The 22,485-nt window shown below is 37.9% G+C and overlaps 1 protein-coding gene and 1 long non-coding RNA gene across 2 annotated transcripts in view; one reads left to right on the top strand and one right to left on the bottom strand.

Moving 5' to 3' along the window:
- MAML2 (mastermind like transcriptional coactivator 2) overlaps positions 1–22,485 on the bottom strand; it is a 329,063-nt gene that overhangs the window by 65,392 nt on the left and 241,186 nt on the right. The window lies entirely within an intron of this gene.
- LOC308634215 lies at positions 3,760–6,645 on the top strand. The gene is made up of 4 exons (XR_014018982.1): positions 3,760–4,015; positions 4,500–4,724; positions 5,286–5,399; positions 5,807–6,645. It is a non-coding gene; the product is annotated as an uncharacterized lncRNA (long non-coding RNA).

The following is a 22,485-nucleotide window of genomic DNA, read 5'->3' as shown; positions in this document are numbered from 1 at the left end:
TCTCAGTGATTCACTATCCACTTAGTTGCAGTTGTTAGAAACAGGTAAAAATATGGAAATAACAATATCCTTTGGGAGCTTACATAATCACTCTGCCTAGTGTTTATCACCACCCTGAATGCAGATAAGCTCATATTCTTTAGATATGACTTTTGTAAAACTCTCCTCAATTTGGCTGGAGATACTCTGCATATCCCAGGACTCTCCTAGAGCAGCAGCAGACAATATTAGCTCAAGGGGAGAAAGGCTATGTGTGTCTTATTGAACTGTAACTCCACTGACTCAGGAGCCTGAGGCAGGTGTATCTCAAGCTGGTGGCCAGCCTCAGTGATTTATCAAGACTCTCTGTTACTTATTGAGACTGGTTTCAGAGATCTCAGTCTATGTACAGCCAGTTCGATTCCCTGGGGCTCCAGGTAAGGCTGAAGATCATTGTGGAAGAGTGTGGCAGAGGGAAGTAGCTCACAAGATAATCAGAAAGCAGAGAGAGCTGAGCTAATCTTTTAAAATGATGTAAGTCCACAGTCACTGGAATCTTCTGTATGTTTATGAATGTGTATATGGGTTGAGAGCCACTTAATTTTGGATTTTAAGGATGGGACTGTAGTTGAGAGATTGATGTGAAGAACAGGCATGGTATAAAAATAACTGAACCTGACTCTTGGTCATGGAGGAGAGGGCACAGAGTGGCCAATATGGCCATGCCTATATTATTCCACTTGAGGATTTATTTGTGGTAGATATGAGATGTAAGAATCAGCTCTTCACAGGGACATAGAAGTGGTTTCTCAGACTATGCTATAAGTAATGACTTAGATAGTGTGGGCAGAGTTAACAAGAACTCTTTCCCTTTTTGCATGAGAATCTGACCTTTGGTTAACTTCTTTGCTTGGTTTCCCTGGAAACAGATAAAGATGGTATGTGTCAACTGTGTTACTAAGCAACATTACATATGGTAGAAATCACCCCCCATTGGTAGAGTGCATCTGGACTGGGGGGAACTACAAGTGAACTGTAAATATGTAATGGGGGTGCCATACTTTAGACTTGCTGAATGCAGCAATTCTTATAACTAGCATGTTCCTGGAGAGAATCCTGCACACTAAAATCCAAAATTAAGTTGAGAGCCTTAATGCTTTGTGGTTTTATAAGAGTTATGAACTCCTGTGGAACATAAGTTTCTTAAACAAAGACCAGTCCAATGTGTATCTCATCATCTGGCACCTGAGCTTGCAGGGGTCAACTTGCTGTCATGCAGGCAACCTATAATCTCTAAACTATGTTCTTCTGAGTAGACTAATTTCAAGTATGATGTGTGACAGTCTTGTAATCTAAATATCTATTTGTCCCCATGAAATGCCTTGAATAAAATTTGTAGTTTGCTTTTGTGTCATGGTCATTTTGAGGGGGTAATATGTGAGCCATTCCTTTCTGTGAAGGGATCTGAAAATAATGAGGTCTTTTGTAATGTTTTAGCAACACAAAAAATTCATTTATCTGTCCATCAGTCCATCTATCCATCAATTCATCCATCCAGTCCTTATTTAGAATATACAGTATGCCAAGGATTGTGCTTGAGAAAAAAAATTCAAGGACCTTTCTTTTAAACAGCCCTCGTATCTTATGGGAGGAAAATAGGTATTATATTGATTATTAGTACTAATAGTAATATTAGTGACAATAATCAGCTGCTGTGTTAAGCACTTTACATTCATCATTTATTAGTGTTCTGGGAAGTACATATTATTATGTACATTTTATAGACCAATAAATTGAGGCGCAGAGAAGTTGCCTCAAAGTTATACCTCTGAATTCAGGCATCTGGATTCAGACAGCCCCATTCCAAATCTCAGGCCCTTAACTAGTGCAGTATGGACTGTGTTGTGCACCTTGGTAGGGGTTCACCTCAAGGGTTTCATGGGAAGTTTTCTATGAAGGCTCTCATGCCCCATTTCCCAGGTCCTACAATACCTAAGTGCCTACAAATCATACTTTGATTGAATTAACAAGCAACTACAGGAAGCATCAGCAGAACCTGGGAAAGGTCATAAAAGAACCAAGGTTTGTCTAGATCTATTTGTGTCTCAGTTCTGTTTTCCCATTCTCCAGAGATGACTTGAGCTACTCTTTGCCCAACTTGAGCAGCTTCTTTTCCAGTTTTGAAAGGCCTGCTCTAACTGGACAGAAGTAAACACTGGGGTTTTAATGTTTCCAGTGATTCCACTTTAGAAACAAGATTATGAGATGAAATAAAACAATACATGTAAAGTGGTCAGGACTGTGCCTGTCCTATGCACCTATTAGACATAGCTACTATTGTTTTTCCAGCCCATATTGCTTGCATACTGCCGAAAACTATCAGAAAGACATCTCAGTGGCTTTAGCAACTAGTGTTCTTTTCAATCACATATATTCTTTCTGTATCCATCAGGAACATTTGTCAAGCACTCATTGGGTGGGCTATGGAGATATCAGAGAAAATATGAGGAGTCATATCCATCAGGATACTCAGGACACACTTAGAAACACATACTAAGAAATCTTTCCGTATTTAAAGATCCTTACAAAGAGACAGCTACCACATGGGAATTGTCAGCTCTCTAATTCTTACTCCTCCAAGGAAGAGACAGTTTTGGTTACAGAGGAAATTAGCCATTGTTAATACTCAACAAACTATGTCCATATGGAAATAAGTCAGGGTGTGGGAATAAGTCTCCTATTTGCCACACTCCAAAGTTTCAGATAATTTAACTACTCCACTATGCTCTTTTCCAGTCTTTACTAAACATGGTCTTGACTAGTTGCCAAACTATCTTATTTCCAAACACTAGACAGAAGCAGAAACGTTAATGCTGGATTGTGATCCCTTCCTGTCCATCGAAGATTATTTGGCCTGATGTCATACTGTTATCTAGAGTCAAAACCACTTGGATCTTCTTTGTTTCTGGGGTCTTAGAAAAATTTCCCACTTTGTAAGTTTCCTTTAATATTTGAAAGAATACAGAAACTTCAAGTTTCAAAGGCGCTCTGGTCTCTGATACTTCTGTTATTTCTTTGGCTGGAGGTTCAATTGTGAAATATTGGGTTTCCTCACTTTTTTTTCTTTTGCCTACAATGAGGTATTTTTATGAAGTCATAAAAATCTAAAGCAAACGATCTCACAAGAAGGTTCCAGCTCAGGAGATGAGGCTTCCCTGGCCTGGGGGAGATGTGGGCTGGTGGGCTGGACTCCATGTAACACCCCACTCAGTTCACTCACCACACATTAACTGAGCAGGTACCATGCTAAGTTTTGTGAACAGCAAATCCATGAAAACAAGATATCTTCCCTTGAGGATCTCAAAGCCACTTACTGTTCATGTAACACAGAACACTTAAGAGTTAAAAAAAAAAAGGAAGATTGAATCTCAAATACTCATAGAAGAAATGTTGACTACTTCCTCTTGCCTAGAGTCCTAAAATGTCTGACTGAGTGAAGAAAAACACCATCAACTGCCACCAGAGCCTGCTCAAATGAGAAATCTGTAGCAAAGTGATCTTGATTATCTCAGAAATCCCTGACAGAAATGGAAGCAATATAAATAAACATAAAAGAAAACAGAGGTGCTGTAACACAACTATAAATTGCTCCTCCCCGACCTTCTCCCAATCATCCAGGGCAAAAGAAGGAAGTTGGTCTTTGTGGCAGAGAATAGACCAGCAGCTGTTCTATATCCTGCCAAGGGGAGAGAGACTTATTATAAATAATAGCCAACAATATGTCCTTTGGGACTGGAGACTCAGCCAATTTGAGGGGAGGGGAGTCTGCTAAGAAGACGGAGGGCTAATGGGATAGGGAGATGGCCAACACAGCAAAGGATGAATTAGGAGAAAACCCTATCAAATTTTCCTGTGTACTTATGTTTCTATTACCTCATTAGAGTGATTATATAATGCTACTCCATTTATAAACTAAAAGAGAAATAAGGAGCAACGTTCTCATTAGCAGTGGCTGATACGAGACATTAACATACCAGTAAGTCATGTGGGTGAACAGTTAATACGTTTGGGCCGTCTTTCCTTTCTTTCTTCATCTGTTTGGTATTTTGTCTGCTCCTTCTCTCATTTAGCCATCAGTGTGTATTTTTAATTCAGAAATGGGGATGGAGCTGACAACTTGGTGCCTTCATTTTGAGAGCTCTTTGGGGAAGAAATTTATGGACTTTGTTTTACTGTTTTATATTCTAGTAAGATTTTTAAGAGGAACCATCTTATAGAAATGCATGGATCTTTCAGAACTTCCTCTCTGCAAAATCCCCACAGGACATCCCAGCCAAATTCAGATTGAAGTTCTGAAATTTTTCATTTGGTAGGATTGCTTCTGCATATGGAGAAATGGCATTCTTTGTGTCCAGAGCCTCTTGCTTATCAAATCCTAATTCTAAGTTGTAACTTTAAATGAGTATATTTTGAGGGATGCTGTTCATGAATATATTATTATTATCTTAATTTTTAAATAGCAACTAGGACAGTGAAATTCATCAAGTAATATCTAACAAATGAAGAACAAAGTCTCCAAAATATAAAGCAACCTGTTCAGAAAGAGAGAGGAAAAGCCAAGGCTGGGCTCCAGCATCAACAGGAGTCACATGGAACATGACCACAATATATAATTTGTAAGTCGGTTTAAGGAGGGTCCACTTTATCCATGGATCTTCTAATGAGGAAGCAGTGTGGGACTGTAGGTGAGTGTTAAGTAGAGATGAATTCGGTCAAAAAGATCCCTCAGAGAAAGAATGAAGTGTTTAGTCTGTATTTATGTTTTACATATGGTTCTAATTTTATATACTTACCTTTATTCCTATGTAACCCTGTTTCATCACTCTTTTAATTTTCTCTTGTATGACTTTCTCTTGTATGACTTTTTATCTTGTATGACTTTTAATTTTGGGGGCTCCAAAATGCATTTTTGCAAGATTACCGATTCTCAGAAGATGAGCACTTATTTTGCATTTGTTCTCTTCTCATAACTGCAAACTAAATGAAGAGTTTAGGTACCTAGGAAGGGATATCTTTATTCTAAAAAAAAATAAATTTTAAATATTTATAATGTAGACAGTATGTTAGGGAGTTTGTAACTCTACCTGGAGCCTGAGGAATAGTGTATATTTAAATTAGTAACTAGTCCATTCATTAAGTTATTCTGTTCTCTGTGCTTTCTGTTCATATTAACTTTGGTGACAGTATCATAACTATCCAGCAGATGGCATCTGCTTCAAAACTCATAAATTCCATTTACATTTCAGGACAAACAGGATACTGATACATTGAAGCCTCTCTCAATTGAATTCTACATTTAATACCTAGAAAGGACTGATGGAAACACAATTAAGGGGAGACAACCAACTTCTCCTCTTCTGGTAAGAGTCATTCCTTCCTGTAGGCATGGGCATTGTGGAAACCTTGGAAAACCTCAGTAATTTGAAAGGAAAACACAATCAGAATTAAATCCAGAAGCTCTCTTTAAAAATCTATTAATTTAGTTATTTTCAGCACTAAACAGGAGCTGAATATTAGTGACAGATTCAGAAAAACAAAGCTAAATTTCAAATTTCCTCCTCTAAGGGAAAGGGAGGGGATGCTAGCTCCTCAAGAAGTAAAGAATAAATGAATACACAAAGCTTTCTGGATAGTTACCACACAGAGCCTTTTTCCTCTTTACTTTGTATGAAGAGATGAGTGTGATTGAGTGACTTCTAACGTTTAATGACACCTTTGCTCCAGTGCTTTGTAAAGCTCACACATGAATACACTGATCCATTTCCAGATGATCCTGGGGCCCCCATCCTTTTGTGTCAAGCACAAAGAAAAAGGAGAGAGAGGGAGAGACAGAGACAAAGAAGCAGCCCATGTAACCAAGCGCTGAACATGATTTAAACAACCAACTTAGTAAACATCAATCTTAGGATGTGTTATGTGAAATGGAGTCATACTCCAAAAGAAATGTTGGCTACATTTAAAAGATCACTTTGTCTAAAGAAAATGCCAAGTTGAATTTCCATGCAGTAAGTCATCTTTCTACAAGAAGCTGACAAGACAAAAGCAACAAAGTGAAAAGGTGAACAATGGCTCATTTGAAAAAAAGTAACAGCATTATAATCTTTTTTTTTAAGGGTCTGGTTCCCTTGTTTTAGATTATTTGTTAAAGATCAATGTGGCTCTGAGAAGAGACTTGTGTGACTTGCTGTGTTACTATGTGTAAATCACTTTTTCTCCCTGAACCTCAGTTTTCATCTATGTAATATAGGGGATTGACCCAAATGACTTTTGGGTTAACTTTCAGCATGAATTTGCTATGATGGGTGTCCCTGCAGCCACAGGGCAACCTCTTAACACTCATGCAAGTTGTAAGGACAGTTAGAGCTTGAAGGGTCGCAGGGTCTGGCACTAGTTTGTCAAAATGCAGCCATTGGAAAGGTATGCGATGCAGAAACATTTTAGAATCCTTGGAGTTACACTTCCTCCCTTATGTTCCACAGCTATTTTCTGAGAAAAATAAAGAGAAGTCCAGGAATGGCAGTCAAAATCTTGGAGATGAATATGTTTTGTTATTTTATCTTGAAAATAAATTGTATTTTGACCATTTGATTCTTTATGTATGGCATTCATGTACGTCCATGGATCTCCTTAAGTTTGGAATTTTTAAATGTCTGACATATCCTGCTTGGGTCACAGTTAATATACACAGTGGATTCTTCAGAAATGCAGAGCTTTAACAGTTGAAGCAGCTGAACACTGATTTACATGGAAAGCAGAAAGTGTACAGTACCAATAAAATATATCTTTGACATCTTGGCTTCCAGAGGAACACACTTTCTTTGTTCATTCACAAGTCTACTCTATTTCCACCTCAGATTTAATTATCTTCCCAGTTCTCATTTGCGTATGTGTAGGCTACCATTCACAATACGCCAAGCCCTACATGTGGGAGGCACAAATCTTTTCATTCAAAAAGAAAGAAAGAAGTGTAGACAAACCATTTTGTTTGTGCATAGTATGTGCTTTAGGTGAAGCCAAAATGATGCTAACTGGAGTCCAAGAATACAAATGTCCTTGAAATAAAATATGCTGTTTGGTATATTGATACACATCTTTAGTTTAGCCTTTCATTACATGCCAGATACATAAAAGACACTGATATTTTTCCCTATAAAATCATAGACTGTTGGAATTGGGAAGGATTTCATAGAATCATCTAGCCCAACTTCCATAGTCTATGTATGAGAGAATTGAAACCCCAGAGACGTAAAGGATTTTCCCCAAATCACCCAAGTGGACAGTAGCATAAATAGTACAGGAACTCAGTTTTTAAACTTACATACTAGAACTATTTATATGTCCATGATTATCATGGTTCTCAGCACCTTTGTATCCCTCAGTTTCTCTTTCTTTCTCTCTCCCTCTCTGTCTTTAATTTTTGTCTTTGAAGTCAGCTCTCTAGGAGCTATTTTTCTCCTGATTTAGAATTGACATCTTTGCATAGTCCTCTCCTTTGTCCTTTAAATTTCTCCTAAGTGCAACTTTAGCCAAAATAACTTCACTATCCATCCATCCATCTCTCCGACATCTGTCCATCCAACTATCCATTCATTATTCATCCATTCAAATATCTCTCCATCTAAGAACTAATAACTTCTGAATGCTAGGTTCTGACTTACACCTGCTCAATAAAATAAAATGCCCCTATTCCTTAAAAAGCTCATATTATGGTTGAGTTTGCTCCTGAATAATCTTTTTAAAAGTACACTAGCTTTATATTTGTTCTTTTTGTGTGTGTACTGGGGATTGAACTCAGGGACACTTTACCACTGAACCATATCACCATCTCGTTTTTGTATTTTATTTAGAAACAGGGTCTCACTGAGTTGCTTAGTGCCTCACCATTGCTGAGGCTGGTTTTGAACTTGTGATCCTCCTGCCTCAGCCTCCTAAGCTGCTGTGATTACAGGCATGAGCCACTGTGCCTGGCCTATATTTGTTCTTAACAACTATTTTTTTAAAAAGATTCGCATTATTACAACAAATGTTCCACTTTCCTTATTTTCTAAATACAGAAACACTTCATTTATTTGGTTTTGGCAAGGAATGAGGTGTTCCATATAAGTAAACTTTGCAGACCACTGAAACCAAAACTTTTGAAAAGAAATCTTCTTTAAAGTGTGTTTCATACTTCCCTGCCTTTGGAAATGAAAGACACCGAATATAATTAAGGTTTTTAAAAAACACATGACCAAGAGTGATCCTTTGTAACATCTTTTATCATACAGGACAGGAATACAGTCCTGAGTTTGATTTTTCACATCTCCTTTTATCAGGCATTTAACACTTTTTATGAAAGTTAAAGTTTCCTTCCAGCAGTCCTTTCACAATCTCTCTTCTAATTTTTAGGGCAAGAAATCATATAAGTACATTCATTAAAAATTATGTCTTAAATCAGACTTAATATGACTTAAGGCTTTCAAGAAGAAGAAAGTAAGGCTTTCAAGAAGAGTCTGAGGCACAGTATCCATGGCTGGCTTTAATGGGTAGATATGAGGACCAACATTCCATGTTATTTTCTTCTGATTACTTCCAAACATAGGATGATAAAGGGAGGGCTGGGGATACCAGGCCTGCTGGGCAAGCTGGGCAATGCTCTAGTCAGCCTCAGTCAACTGAGCCTTTCATTCTATCCCCAGAGCAGAAATCAATGACAGGGATGTTTAAGTCCAAGCAGTTTATTTTAAACAAGCATTAGATTGCCTCTTTGAAGTATCCTGTTTAGGTTAAACCCAGTTCTCTGTATTATAACCTGCCAGAATTCATCTCCTGTCCCAGAGAGTTATAGTCCAACAATCCAGCTTCACCTGATAGTGCAAACAACTGTCAAATCCCAAGCCATGACCTTCACGTAACAGGATTCCATGTATCCCTACAATGATTCGGAAAAGTGGATAATACTATCTCATTTTAAGGGAGGAACTTTGCATACAGTTTAGGTCATTCACCTAGAGTAAGTCAGTAAGAAACTGTGACTCTTGGCCTCATTTCCTTTGTCACAGACTTCCCATACTCAACTAAATGGAAAATCCTTAAGCACTTCAAATCTATGGCTGTTATAAGATGAAAGCTGCATGGTCATAGATGATTGGATAAAAAATAAGGTTAAGAAAAAATAGATTATTTTTAGCTCATCCCTTGTCCATTTGCAGATCTTGATTCAGATTTTTTAAGTTCCTACTTCCATGTTCTCTGTGTGTGCCTTATATATAAATCGTAATACTGAGGAAAGCAAAAAAGTTTTTATTATGTAATGAATTTATAATTTGATAAGACTTACCTGCCTCATTTATTCCAAAAACATTTATTGGGAGATGCCTAAGGGCAGACATTCTCCTAGTAACCAAGGACTTAAAGATGGACAAAAAGTGGTCCTTGCACAAAGACAAATCTACATTAACACAGTTATCTGATGCTAGACAAAGGGACCAAAAAAATACGTTGGAGAAAGAGCTTTTTAAATAAATGATTCTGGGAAAACTGGAAATTCATACATAGTAGAATGAAATTGAACTCCCATCTCTCACCCTGCACAAAAGTCAGCTCAAGGTAGATCAAAGACCTAGAAATTAGACCAGAATCCCTGCACCTGCTAGAAAAAAATGTAGGCCCAACACTTCAACGTGTCAGCTCAGGAACTGACTTCCTCAATAAGACTCCTAAAGTGCAAGAAGTAACGTCAGAAATCAATAAGTGGGATGGCATCAAATTAAAAAGCTTCTTCACAGCAAAGGAAATAGTGTGAAGAAAGAGCCTATAGAATGGGAGAAAATGTTTGCCATCTGCTCCTCAGGTAGGGCATCAATATCCAGGATATACAGAGAACTCAAAAAACTTAACCCCCAAAATCAAACAACCCAATCAACAAACAGCAAAAGAACTAAACAAACACTTCTCAAAAGAAGTACAAATGGTCAACAAATATATGAAAAGATGTTCAACATCTCTAGCAATTAGAGAAATGAAAATTGAAACTACACTGACATTTCATCTCACTCCAGTCAGAATGGCAACTATTAAGAATACAAGTAACAATAAATGTTAGTGAGGTTGTGGGGGAAAAGGTGCACTCATATATTGCTGGTGGGACTGCAAATTAGTGTAACCACTTGGGAATGCAGAATGGATATTCCTCAAAAAACTAGGAATGAAACCACCCCAGCTATCCTACTCCTTGGTATATATCCAAAGGATTTAATATCAGCATATTACAGTGACACAGCCACATCAATGTTTATAGCAGCACAATTCACAATAGCCAAACTATGGAGCCAACATATGTGTGTGTGTGTGTGTGTGTGTGTGTGTATGTGTATGTATGTATGTACACACCCACACACAGTGGAAATGGGCTATTACTGAGCCATAAAGAAGAATGACTTCATTACATTTACTGGTAAATGGGTGGGACTGGAGAGTATCTTGCTAAGTGAAGTAAGCCAATCCCCCCAAAAAATCAAAGGTCAAATGTTTTCTCTGATATGTGGAAGCTAATCCAAAATAAGGGGGAGATAAAAAAAAAAGAAAAAGAAAAAGAAAGATCAGTACAGTAGACAAAGAGAAGGGAGGAGGGATGGGATAGGAAAAGAAAGTGGAATGAATCTGACCTAACTTTCCTACATACATATATAAATATACCACAGTGAATCTCATTGTTGTGTATATCCACAAGATACTAATTAAGAAAAAATTATAAGAAAATAGCAGAATGATCAGTAGATTAGAGGAAAGGGAGAAGGGGGAGGGAGGAGGGAAAGGAAAGGGGAAGTACTGGGGACTGAATTTGAGCAAATTATATTCCATGCTTTTATAATTATGTCAAAATTAATCCTACCATTATGTATAACTAAAAAGAACCAATTAAATTTTTTTTAAAAGGTGGTCCTTGTCTTTGAGCATCTGATAGTCCCAGGGAAGAGGCAGGGTTATAAGCAAACAACTCTATCAGTGTGTTAAGTGCCAAAACAAAAATACAGTGAAAGGTGCTAGAGGAGCATCACATTTAAGTGCTGAAGGAGAGGATGATTGATGAACTTGGTTTTGTGGATTGAATAAAACCAGGAGGGATGAGGAAGAGCACTTCACCAGAGGGAATAGCCCAGACAAAGGTATGAAGGAATGAAAGAGCCTCCCATGTTACATTCAGCAGGTGGAAGCCAAGAGCTGATGTGGTGAAGTGAGGTAAGAACTTTAAATGAAGTGTAAAATAGTTTTGTGTCTTATTCCATCATAACAATGGCCATTTTTATAAATGCAATGACTAAATAAATATATCACTAAATTTCCAGGCACAGTTATAAGTAGACAAAATATGAAGTGGAAATACGTGGAAAAAGTTAGTAAACTTTACACTGCAATGAACCAATGATGCTTCTGATATACCAAATAGAATTCAAGTGATCTGGAACCCATTCTTGTGCTTTGGAACAGGACTCCCTCCATTTATACATTTTTGTCCTAGTGTCTCTGAAAAGCGGATTTAGACTTTTCAGACCATATATCCTGAAATTTTTTTTTAAGGAAAATATCACTATTTAAATTATTGTCCAGTACAAAATCACTCACATAACCATTTTATGACATGTCAACTAGAAACAATACCCATGTAAAGACCTTTCATCTAAAGGAAGATACCTAATGAAAATAAAATAGGAATTTAAGTGAAAATCTCTTGGTCTTGAACCTCTTCCATAAGCACAATTGTGCTATAATTTGTTAAAGCTGGGGCCCTCTTTCTGAAGACCAAAGTGCTATGTTTGCTGTTACTATGCCCTGGGAGAAAATTATGACTCTTTGACAATAAAAATCTCCTTAAAATCACTGCTAAGCTTTAGTTTACTGGATGGTACTCTTGTGGCTAGGATCTAAAAAAATTATTTATTTCAAAACAATGCAAAGCAGTAGCTCTATGGATAATACAACTGTGTTTAATAAAGAACAAAATTTGTTTTTCATGAACCAAATGATAATAATAATAATTATTATCATTAACATTCTTCAGTGTCATGAAGGGAGAAATTGAGAAATTAGGAGGTCCAGTGATATGGGGGTTTGACAAGAAGCTGGACCTTAAATAAGTTCTCTTGTTGCCCCAAATTATTCTGGCTCTGAAGTATATTCAGATACATGGATAAAAGAAGCTGAAAGGAAGAGGCAACTGAGCTCCATGTATCTGGTGATTTTGAAACAATAAGTATTTGCTCTATAATTTCTCCTTAAGGAACTCATCTGAAGATTGGCTAATTGCAAGAAAATGTTCACCTAGAGATTCATTTAGAAAATCTCTGGATTCATTTTAAGCAGTGATAGCTATCTTTTGATTATAAGATGTTGTCTACTTGGACTATTCTTCCTGTCTGAATTTTCTGGATGAAGAAATGGTGCAATTTCAACAGTTAGGTGAAAGGCAGAAGTTCACATGACAGAGAGCATCTGCAGGGACCTGAATACTGTTTTGAAATGAGCTCAAGGCAGGCAAACCATGCAAACCAGGTTCCTTTCTCTGAACGATGTCTTGGGGAGGAAAACATAAAGGTGGAAAATGAGTTTGAAAAGATAAGTACAGTTCCTTTGCTAAGTACATCTGTTGTGCAGATAGAAAAACTGAAAACCAGATTTGTTTCCTTGGCATATAGGTGTCTACCACCATCCCAGTTTTGACATCAGCAAGTCATGGCTTAAAGACTACAGGATGCACATGTCCTATAAGATAAGACAATATCTTCCTAAATAAAAGGTATAATTAAAAAAAAAGAAAAAGTTCAGGTGAGAAATTGAGAATTTCCATTTCAAACAAAATTTTATTGGTTTCTTTTCTTTTTTTTCTTTTTCTTCTTCCTTCCAATCTCCCCCCTTCTTAATTTTTCTGTTAGAATAGATTGTCTCAAATTAACCTTATTTAACATAAATATGCCCCAAACATAGAAATGTAATACAAAGAAAAGAGTAACTCATTTCACCCTGTTTTTCTAGTAATTCTGAATGAGCAACAGCCTTCATTTCTTAGTTTCTCTGGTGTTCCTATCACTTAGAGTAGTGTGACCCTCATAAGTACACCCAGGAATGCTTTCTGATTGACTAATCGATCACCCATGGTAACAATAACACTAACGGAAAGCAACACGCCCGAAGTGCGACCTGACGGGTTAGTTAACCTCAAAGAACAGAGGACTCTTCAAAGCAGCGTAGGACTCATTTACTGAAAACCTGCTCTGTTCCAAGTAAGGTGAATCAGATGATTAATGTGAATGCTCTGTTCAGCCCGGCACTTCACTGAGCACAAGCCTCAAAACAAAATCAGAAACCATCACACTGTGAGAGAAAAGTTCCACTTTGGGCATTATGTGAAGGAAAAGTTTTATGTTTCTTATAAGATTTTCCTGCTTTCATAGTCTTTCTTTTCACAAATTTAATAAATAAAGATAAAATAATTAAAAAGTTAGGAGTTGAAGTAGGGCACTTTTCTTGCCTGGGTTTTTGTTACATAGAATGACCTAGAGGAAACAAATTTGCTACTACTGAAATGGGGCGTTTATGATAAATGGCTGAACCTCCCATTGCCCAGACACTGGGCGACTTCATTGGTAATGCCAGTGTGATGATGTAGTGTTTCCTGTAGTGTTTCAACTTTTCCTTAACCATGTAGACACTGCAGTGAAGCACAGGTAAAAAGTTCACAGCAGGAGGGGGTGCAGGGGAAGTGCTCTGCAAAGCTATAAGCTTACACAGGCATCCAGATGGAAATGACCTTGGAAGAACGCCGGTGGGTGGAACACATGGTAATAATTTGACATTCACAGAACATGGATTATAGGGGCTACCCTAGGATGGCAGAGCTTTCCCTCAAAGGGATTCTGAAATATGGAGTGATAGAAAGAAGGGAAATGTAGAATGCAGTTAACATAAATTGGGAATACTTTAAGAGTATGCCAGCTAATTTTCCTTCTTAAGAGTATCCAGGAGAGCAAGTACCCTTCACTGTCACCCTCTCTCTTCATCCTTGGAGTGGCTGTTTTAAAGACCTGTCTTGAAGGCCACTTCAACTTGGTGGATTTGTTCCCTTTTTATAAATCTCCCCTAGAATTTAGGAGAGCATATTTCATCCTTCTTTAACTGTGTACTTTTCTCAGTGACTGTTTCCTCCCCTTCAATTTATCCCACCTTGAAATTGTAACTGGTTTGTGACAAGGACAGTGCCTTATTGTCTCTATTGTATTGAATCCAAATACGGTCCTGTTGCTTCCTACTAACTTTAGTATAAAACCCCCACAAGCCTCGTTAGCATGAATTATACAAAGTTCATTACAATGGGGTTCCACTTTGAGCCTACTCCTCTATCGATCTTTCTGGTACTTCACCCATCCTACCTTTCCTAGCACATTTCTCTCTTCCACTTCTTGGCCTTTTGTGTGCTGTTGCCTTGCCTGGGACATGCCGTCTACCCATCTCTGCTCCCTGGTCTGTCTGTTGCTGACTTCCCTTAGGGCTCATAATCTTGTCCTGGGACCCCTTCCTTAACCCCCAGACAACATTATGCATCCCTATATTTTCTATGCTTCGCGTCTCATAACTCATTGTTTACTTCTATTATTTGTTTGGAATCTCTTTTCCCAGCTAGACCACAAGTTCTGGGAAATCACTGTACCTATAGTGTCCAAGTAATGAAGTTTGGATGTATGGTTCTATTACGTGAGAACTCAGTAAGTTTCAATTGGGGTATAAGTTTCATTTTGGGCTGGGTGCTAACCATGTACCAAAGAGCATGCTAACTACTTGCTGTATGTCATGCCACAAAATCATCACAATGATACCATTATTACCTGTAATAAGTATTATCACTCTGATTTATAGACAAGGAAACAAAAATCTTAGGTTGTTATTTGCCCAAATTACTTAAAATTCTAGAATCCAGATCAACACTGGTCACTCCAAAGCCTGTGGCTTTTTATGGAGCCACATTTTTTTCTTAAATAGCTATATAACAAATGCTCACTGGAAAAAAAAAAGTAAAAACTTGTGAATATATTGGTTTCTCCTTGTTTATGAATCTCTGGTTTTATTTGATTTGAGTTTCTGTGATTAAAACTAATCCTAATTCCAATACTGTTCCTAATTCCAATAAATGTCTCTAAACTCTACACCCAAATCCAGTCCCAATTTTTCCTTTTTTTTTTTTTTTCCTGTTGATACAACATCTGCTGGACTGGAGGTCAACTAGGGGTCTGGGTTCTTCTCATTTGCTACCTGTGAGCTTAGAAGCAAGATGAGTTCGTTGTCTGTAATAAGCCAAGGGTAGCCAGGTTATCTTCTACCTAAAGGTTCCAAGGTTCATGACTGGCTAGCTTTGGGATGCTGTTATATAGAATCTTCTAACACTATTTTCCAAAGATGCGTGATTCAGAATAGTGCTAGATTAGTATTAAGATTCCTAAGAATGACAATAATTACTCCATTATGAAAAATACAAAATCAGGTACAGCAGCTCAATATAAGTAACTTTTAACTAGCAGGATAATTCAGGAATGGACTATCTGTGTTCCTGGACAGATGGAGGGGCCCATCAACTGGGTAACCATTGATCAAATCTACTCTAGAAAATAATTTGTACCAGGATCAATGCTACTCTAAAAAGTATAGATTAGACAAGATAATTTCTAATGTTCCTTCAAATCTTATGGGAGGAAGCATTTGATGAAATGTAAATTATTTTGGTGGCTTGTTTGAATGTTAAAAATAGTTGCATAGTTTATATGGAAAGAGACAACAATCTTGTGACTCAAAATGCATCTAAGTCAAGTCCTTTCTTTTGTTATAGCCATGTATTGGTAAATTTCTGGCTTTATTAGGTTCAGTTTCCTTTTTCATACATAATAATTAAATTTAATATCATATTGATGAAAAAATTTATTCAGATTGTATAATATAATTATTAACTGCATGATTTTTTGCAAGTAATTAACCTCCATGCACTTCCATGTGTTGCAACATGTGGAAGATAATAGTAACTTCCTAAAAAAAATTGTTGTAAAGATTAAATGAATTAGCAATGTAAAGTATTGGAATGGTGTTCAGCACAGAATAAATCTTCACTTGGTTTTAATCATTATTGTTATTATAATCCTAAAAACAGCTGACTTTTTAAACTTTTCATCCAGAAGTTTCATATTTTGTACACTTAATCACAGTTTGTCATTTTACTTGAATTCCAAATGTAGAATAAAAGCTGAAAGTCTAGAAATGATTAGAATTCATGCCTTAAACCAAGAAGCCAACATCTCAACAAGGGACTGTATTCTTAAGAAACTAGAAGGAATGTTTTGTGTCAAAGTGGACAGGAAATAGCTTATTTCTACAACCTAAAGAATCTGATTTTTTTAAATGATTTGAAAAAATGTTCTGAATACATGCCTGACAGATTTAAAAATGCTTAATCATATTAAAAAATGCTCCATGAAAAGTTACCAAGAACATTGCCCTGGTTTTATCAAATATTTATTCCAAAGCCAAGATAAAGAAATAGATGTTCTTGCAATGTACCCAGGACAGCAATTGATACAAGTTCTCATGGCACAGCAGGGCAAAGTATGCGGGTTAAAAAAAAATAAAAACTCTTCTGAATCCAGCCTTATATACAGTACTCTGTCTCTGTGTCTCTCTCTCACACCCACACACATACATGCACATGCGCACACAAAAGAAAGAAGATGAGCAAAGATACTTAGGTCAGCTGTTTGCTTCCTAAAGTTCCTTGGGTGACAGTGCAAACTCCAGTGAGAAAAATCATGATTCATTCCATAACTCTCTAGTATCCATATAAAGGATGATCCCCTGGTTCTGGGGAGTTGCCACTGGCTGTGAACTTTTTATGGGCCAAAAACTATGGTAAGTGCTTAACATAAAAGGTATCACTTAATCCTTATAATAATCACATGTGGTAGGTATTATTCTCATTTTATGGATGATGAGACATGGGGAATTTAGACACTTTGATGACAGTCATGCAGCTAGAAATTGACAAAGCCAGGATTTGAACCAAAGTCTGTCTGACTACAGAGCTGATGTTTTTAGTTTCTGCTGGGTGCTGCCTTGCCCTGGGAGACACCAAGGCCAGAGCTGGCTGCCTGCCTTTGTGTTTAGCACAAGCACAATCTAGACATTGGTTGTTGGCCCTTTAATCACCCAGACTCCTAGTTCCGCTTTCCTTTCCCTCCCCAAACTCTTTCAAAAGAAGATTGAAAATTCACTCAAAGAAAAGTGTCAGTGACTAGTAATTACCTAATTTTCCTTCTCACAGAGCTGGAGCTCTCTATAAGCAGCAAAGCTCATGGTTCTTCTTCAGAAATCTCATTCCCAGAGAGCAGGAAGGGCAACTTACTTTGATTTTGCCCAAGACTGGCTCTTCCTGGCACTGCCCAAACCTTGCTGTTGGGACATCATTTTTGCAGGAGCCTCACGTGACAGTGACAACAGGTGTGTAACTAGTGTCTTTGTGTGTTGAATGATTCACTGGGGCTGGCACACACTGAGGCTCTGAGGGCACAAGGTAGAGCTCATCTTTGTCAAGGGAAGGACTCCTGAAGGGGCATGGGATCCACATCTTCATCTGCAGAGAATTTTCTTCCCAATCCTTGGAGTACTAAGTAACCTCAGCTACACTGTGGCCCAGGGTAGGATCAGGGAAAGAGGAGGAGAACACAATTTTATGGATGGTCTGGACAAGATATATTTTACTTAGCCTTAAGCTACCTATCTTTAGATACAACACATGAATGATGTTACCTTGGATAAACAGTTGACCTAAAGTGAAACCTGTCACTGGCACTTACACAAGGAACAAGATGAAAAGTCTTTTTTTTTTTTTAAATTCAACATTGATTCAGCATTTACTATGTGCCATACACAGTTTGAGGTGCTGAGAATACAGCAGTAAATGAAGCTAAGAAGGTATCTGCTCTCATGATTCTTAAATTCTAGCATGGGCAGACAGGATAAACAAAAACATAGGAAAACCAAATGGTATCCCAAAGGTGGTAAGAGCTATGAAGAACTAGTCCAGATAAAAGGAGATAAAGGGAAACTGAGGGAATTGGAATAGTAAAGATTTTGAGGTGGACAAGTACTTGGTGCACTCTGAGAAGACAATTGTGGCTGGAGGACAGAAACAGGGAGCACAGTGGACGCTATGATAGGTGTGTGTGTGTGTGTGTGTGTGTGTGTGTGTGTGTGTATGTGTGTGCACGTGCATGCTTGTTCAGGTTATCTTGTAAGCAGATCTTGTAGGGGCTAATGACTACTTTGCCCTGCACATTTTGAGAAGGGAAACCAGTAAAGGATTCTGAACAGGGCAGAGACATGACCGGACACAGGGCCATTCTTCCCAGAGTTCCTTGTGGCACACCACAAACATCTAACTTGTCTTTCCGAACAAGCACACCATCCTTGCCCTTCAGAACTCTGGCCTCCACTGGTAAGCTTCCATTTGCATACATTTTTCTCAAGCCATAGCATCTCCAGAATCAATGCTCATCTGTCTAGTATAGCCTGACACTATTTTAAAAACAACTCTTCAAGACACGGACTGCCCTTCAAAAATGCCTTCTTCCACACAACAGAGCATGCATTTAGAGTAGTAACAAGGGGCCATTTTTATTGGAGTAAATGTGTTTCTTGCAGCCAACATCAGAGTCCTGGTAACAGTAATGTTTCTATTTCAGAAAGTAAGTCTATTATGTCAGCAACAACCCTTTAAGACACAAAGTTATCATATGATCCCCTTTCTTCATGCAGCATCAGTAAGGATTCAATCAATGAAACACTTCTGGAAATTATATCCCATTTGGGTTTTTTAAAAAAGTTATTTTTAAGATCTGTTATTGGTAAATAAAATTTAGAATAGCAAAATTGCTTCCAAGATTTGTTATGAGGCTCTAGGGAAATGATTATTTATTGGGGTCTATTGAGTTCTTGGAATTTGATATTTCATGCTAATGTGGATGTTGGATAGAAGAATGCATATCCACCACAGCCTCTAGTCTTAGTTTTCATTTGAAATCCCTATTACTTATACATTCCCAAAGAACAACTTCAAATACCATATTTTGCAAGCTTGTGGTTTTAAGTTGCTGATTTAAAGGTCTTCTTGACCCTTGTACAGAATTTTAACATTTTTTCCTTCTTTGTTGGCCTGAGGGTGATGACAGAATCAAACATGCTTATAAATAGTGCCAAATAAATTGAAAATTCTCTCCTAGGAAAGAAGCAGTTTTATGAAGAAAATACCTGCCGAAGTTAGTTTTTTTTTTTTTTTAAATCTCTCACCCACTGACATTTCTGGTTTGACAAGTTTTCTTCTTAATGTAGTTAAATGTCAACAAAAGTGTTACTGCTTAATTATCTGAGTATCCTGAGTCATAACAATAATGCATATATCATTTCACTTAGGAAAGGTTTTGTTCTTAATTACATTAGCTGTTTTTACAAGAATCCTTACTCAGCCATTGGAAGGAAGATAATTTTCCCCCTGATGATTTTTCTTTACTACCATAACTTATGTGGGCTGATTTTCTTTGACATTACATAAGAAAGTCTGACTTTTCAAAGATGGAGGTAAAGCAAATCTATGAACATCGCCCTCTCTCAGTACTTCCCCCAGGACAGTCATTCTCAACTCTGATATAGTGTAGAATTTTCTGGGGAAGCTTTTAAAAACAGAGAGCAAAGGATAGATGACCCAGTGCCAATCTGAAGAAACGCTGATTTAGTTGGTCTTTGGTGGGATTGGGCATTTTTAAAAAATATGCATTTTTAGTTTGTGAGGTATAGATCAAAAAGAAGGAATATTTCTTTCTTATTTTTCTTCCACTCATTCTCTCCCTCCCTCCTCTTTCTTTCCTGAAGTGACTAATTATCTGAAGCATTTCTATTTTTTAATTGAAATAAGCAAGGAAAATTCCAGGTAAATAATACCATCACTTTAGATGATAAAAATATGTTATAGACAAAAATGATAACATAGCCATGATCCTTGATTAATTCAGATTTTCAAATTCATTTCGCAACCACAGGATACACACAGCTGTGAGTTCAGTGAAGGCAACAGACACATCTCATTTCAACCTCAGGGTACTGATTACAGCGATCTTTGACTCTTCTCTGTTGTTTACCTCTGTCTTCACTGATTAATTTGTTGTAATTTGTATACTGCATCTCTTGTGTAGCTGAAAATCAAATAAACCTGCCAGATAGAAATAGGTAAACCTTCCCTCTAGGCATTTACAGGAAGACCAAGGGGTGTCTAGTGGAAGAAGGTGGGTAGAGGCTTGAACTGTATTCCTAATTAATATTTGGTTCTTCAGACATATATACAGAATAGGAGAAGAATCAGGTGGAAACAAAGTTGTCAGGAAGGACTGGAGCTTCCTGAGGAGAAAAAGAAAATTCTTTGCTGGGACTGGGGCTGCAGTTTAGTGATACAGATCTTACTTAGCATGCAGTAGTGCCCGGATTTGATCGATTTCTCTCTCTCTCTCTCTCTCTCACACACACACACACACACACACACACACACACACACACACACAGAGAGGTGGTGGTGGGGTGGCTGGGAGAACAACAACAACAAAAAAATTTATGAAGAATTTTAGGGTCTAGATAAATAGGGTGGTCAGTAATAAGACCAGTGGGGCAGAGGGGCATGGTTCTACCAGCATGGCAATTGGTACTTGAAAGTGTCCTGAATCAGCTATTTGGCTCATGACCTGGGCAAAGAAAGAGCTGTATGGAAAGAGAAAGATGTCATGCTTAAGTTGTAATTACTCTGGGATTTACAGCCTGTGGAGATGTGTGGCTTCCGCCAGTAATGGTCAGGGGAACCTGCAGAAGTGGTAGCTAGTTGTTTTTTCTTATTCAGGAAAGCATTTCAAATGTTTATTTTGGACTCCCAAATACCTACTGTGTGGAGGGCTAGGAGTAACTATGCACAGGATAGGAATTCTCAAGGGAAGAAGCGGGGTGGGAGGGTTGCCATCTATGAGATTTTGGTTTTGATGTTAGGTGACCTCATTTGTACTGATGACCTGAAGAGACTTCTACACCAGATTTTATGCCACCCTTTTAATTCCCCAGTCACCAAATCTTATCTTCTCCATTTGTATTCCTCCAAAAGCCCTGCTCTATTTTTGTTCTTCAATCCCTCTTGCACATGCCTAATATACAAAGATATATTAAAGAGGCCAACACGACACTGCCCATTTTGAAGATTGGCTATCTTCCTGGACATCAGACTAGTCACAGTCACAGAAAAATCACCCCTTGAAGAAACTGTCTCTAATTCCATCAGCAGATCCTGAGGGAGGAGTCTCCCTTCATTTATCTTGGCTGTTGGACCAACTATGCCACAAATACTCAAACTGTATACTGCATTAGAAAAATAAAGAAAGCCAAGTTAGGTGTGGTGTATGAGTGTGTGGGACAGAGATGCATGATCTATCCATCTTTGAAATAATTTTAAAAACAACAAAACAGAACATTTCAGTTAGCTACAGAATTCCTCTGACTCTTCACTGGGTTTCACTGTGCCCAATTTGCAGTGTTCTTGTCTAGCCTACTTGCCCAGGAGAGTTCTTAATACAAGGTTAGGGTCACATTTCTGTGTAGCTGAAACTTTTCAGGGTGGGGCCTGTGGCACAAACCTATAATCCCAGGTACTCAGGAGTCTGAGGGAGGAGGATCACTTGGGCAACTTAATGATATCCTGTCTCAAAATAAAATACAAAAGTTTTGGGATTTAGGTCAGTAGTAGAGTCTTGCTTAACATAAGTCTTGCTTATCCTTAAGGCCCTGGATTCAACACCCAGTACTGAAAAAGAAAGAATCTTGACTGCCTCTAGAACAGTGGAGCATTACATGCTTCTTCCATAGTCTAATCTATACATACTGATACTCAAAGTCTGAAGAGTCACTGTGCGTGCAAATGGGTTCAGCACTGATCACGGTTCTAATCGGGGCTCTTACAAGTGAATGAACTGAGAGAAGCCATTGGATTTCTCTCATGTGTGTAAAAAAGGGAGTGATGATTTTACTAGAAACATCTCCCAGATTCATACCACCTCTGAAATTCTGAGCCTAAGTTTGAACATTTGCATGCTTTAAATAAATTAAGCTCTTTTGCCTTAAGATCCAGGGTTGTATGCAGTGGAGAAGAGGAAGAAGGAGACCAACTCTCCTCAATTTGAAAGAGGTGGCCCTCAAGGACAGGAATATTTTCTAAAAGACCTGCCTCATTGTAAAAACGCATTTACTACAAAATGAGCTCTGAACAGGACCAGAGATCCGATCTCATGCCAAAGTGACTGTGTGTTTAAAGCTACGGTGCCAAAGCCGGCCTCTTACCCTGCACTGCCAAAGGAA

The sequence above is a fragment of the Spermophilus citellus genome (assembly GCF_964194105.1).
Source record: "Spermophilus citellus genome assembly, chromosome: 2".
Lineage (NCBI taxonomy): Eukaryota > Metazoa > Chordata > Mammalia > Rodentia > Sciuridae > Spermophilus > Spermophilus citellus.
This window is presented reverse-complemented; position numbering and strand designations above follow the sequence as displayed.